This window comes from Amphimedon queenslandica, unplaced genomic scaffold (genome assembly GCF_000090795.2).
Source record: "Amphimedon queenslandica unplaced genomic scaffold, v1.1 AMPQUscaffold_13503, whole genome shotgun sequence".
Lineage (NCBI taxonomy): Eukaryota > Metazoa > Porifera > Demospongiae > Haplosclerida > Niphatidae > Amphimedon > Amphimedon queenslandica.
Genome location: NW_003546261.1, coordinates 9,293 through 11,672, shown reverse-complemented (window position 1 = coordinate 11,672; position 2,380 = coordinate 9,293). Strand labels below are relative to the sequence as shown.

Sequence of the window (2,380 nt, the reverse complement as noted above, 5' to 3'; positions counted from 1 at the left end):
CCATTAGCTACACCACTTGAGAGTTGCTGGTACCAAGCTAGACCAATGGGTCACAATGCCTTAGCTATGACTGTGAAAACACTCTGTCAAAGTACAGGAGCTAGTGGATATTACACAAATCACTCTCTTCATCGAACATGTGCTTCTAGGCTGTACAATAAAGGAGCTGATGAGCAGGAAATTATGTCCATCACTGGTCATCGCAGCAACAATGCTGTTCGTCTCTATAAGAAAGCTTCTTTGGAACAAGAAGAGAAGTTAAGCAACATGCTGAAGAGTGGTGGTGCTGCAACTAGTGATAATAAGGTGAAAGATGATGCAATAGTTGATAAGATTGAATTAGACACCAAGCAACCGCAACCTGGCTTACCAGTATCATTACCTCAACTACCAGGTTTCACAGGACTCAGTCAGTGTACAATTAACTTTAGCTTTAATAATTACTCTAACAAGTAACATTTACTGTGTTTCAGTTGGTCATTATCATTTTGTCCTTTTGTTTATGACAAGCTCTAAAAATCATTTTTACTGTCAAAATCAATTCTTAATTAAATTTTTGGGGTTGCCATAAACATGCTGTTATCATAGGTATGGCTTCCCAGGTCTCCACAGAATTTGGAAACCTCATTAACACTCTCAACATCAAAGTGAATTATTCATAGTATAGTTTAATGTTAATTTAACTGATTTTGGTTATTATTACTATTATAAATTTATAATCAATTAATCATTAATAAGTATTAGCAGCAACTGTGCAAGAATTCAGTACTGTGATCTTTCAGGGAATCTTCTTATAATAGTCAAGTCCTTGCAACATTAACTGTCTTTGGAGTAACCTCTCAATTGCTAGTGCAACTTGTGCCTGCAAGGTAGTGAAGCCAAGAGTGAAGCTGATCATCAGGCTGTGTTAGATACGGACCACTTTGACGGAAAGTATCCCTCTGTAAGTTATAATAAAAGGGTTATTTGATTATATGGTTGCTTGACTGTGTGTTGAGGCGTGTGTAACAAAGTGTGTTTGAAGAAGATTATCAAAAGCAGCTGCAATGATACTACTGACAGCAGCCGTATGTTGATGCTATGTACTGACTACCATAGGTAATATCTAAACAGCTGCTTTGTTCAAGGCTTTGTTAAATAGCTTTTACTGTATAGGGGGTATATTTCACAAGGATTTAATTTCACTAATTTCACGGTTTTAAAAAATTTGCGAAAATTTTTATCTGTGAAAATTATTTTTTACTATACTAATAATGGTCAGTAGAAGAAAAACGCAAAATTTTTTTCTTGTGAATAGGTTTAAAGGTGATTTTCGTGAAATATTTTCCCCGGGAAATATACCCCCATACAGTATTCTAAATCTTATGCTTCATGCAATGCACCAATATGTACATGTAGATATGATAATTTTCGATACAACATAACTTGTCAGTGATATGGACAACATTAATTCATAGGCATAGATAACAGTCGATTTCTTAATAACAATATTACGTAATAGGTGATTCATTCTCTAACTCACCACCCATTTTGTTTGCTTTAGTCATACATGTACATGTACATCAAGGTCTACTTGCCAGTGTGTCACCCCCTATTATGCAACTCACACTTTGTCACCCTCTTTTTGTAATCTTGGTATTTTAAATTTAGCATCAAATATAGGCTATTACCGGGCCATCTTCTCATTAACTTTCATTGACTGGTACCTTCTCTTCTCCTTTTCCCTTCACTCATCTTGTGTAGCCACGCCCATATTTTCTAATTATACTTCTTTAATTAGTCTTTATTGCCTGACGTCACTCACACTGACCAAGCCGATGGTCGCCCTTTGAACAAGTTGATGTAGGGTAGTCTACCAGACTCTCTCCCCGCCACCCCCATGTCAAAAAGGGGAGGAGTCTGGCAACGCGAGACTATAGCTTAATTGGGAGCCCTATAACCACTCCTTTAGGGTGGAGTTTTAGCTGTTAAAATCAAGGTTACACCTACTAATAATTAATAAGGTGTGGCTTAAAAACAGTAATCCAGCTTGTAATACCTGGTAATCCAAAGAATCCACCTATAATCTTGGTAATCCGGGGTAATCCACTGATAATCTTGGTAATCCACTGATAATCTTGGTAATCTATTGATAATCTTGGAATTCTACCAATAATCCAGTAATCCATTGGTAGTCTTGGTAATTTTTGTAATCTCGTAGAGATTTTCCTCCCGTTGCGAACCCCTTGCCACCTTTTCTAGACTCTCGAACAGAGTTAGCTAGTAAGTCTTGGAATCATAATAGTGTATTGTTTTTTACATAGACTGAAACTATTCTCATGTCAATGTAATGAGAAATGACTGAGATAATAGCCAAAAACTGGTTTTTTTGATATTAATT

General features: G+C 36.4%; 1 long non-coding RNA gene across 1 annotated transcript in view; it reads left to right on the top strand.

Annotated features, from left to right (window-relative positions):
* The first annotated feature begins 2,227 nt into the window (after positions 1–2,227).
* LOC109593839 (uncharacterized) overlaps positions 2,228–2,380 on the top strand; it is a 590-nt gene continuing 437 nt past the window's right edge. The window contains exon 1 of the long non-coding RNA XR_002191181.1: positions 2,228–2,262. This is a non-coding gene — a long non-coding RNA (uncharacterized LOC109593839). The remainder of the gene's footprint in view (positions 2,263–2,380) is intronic.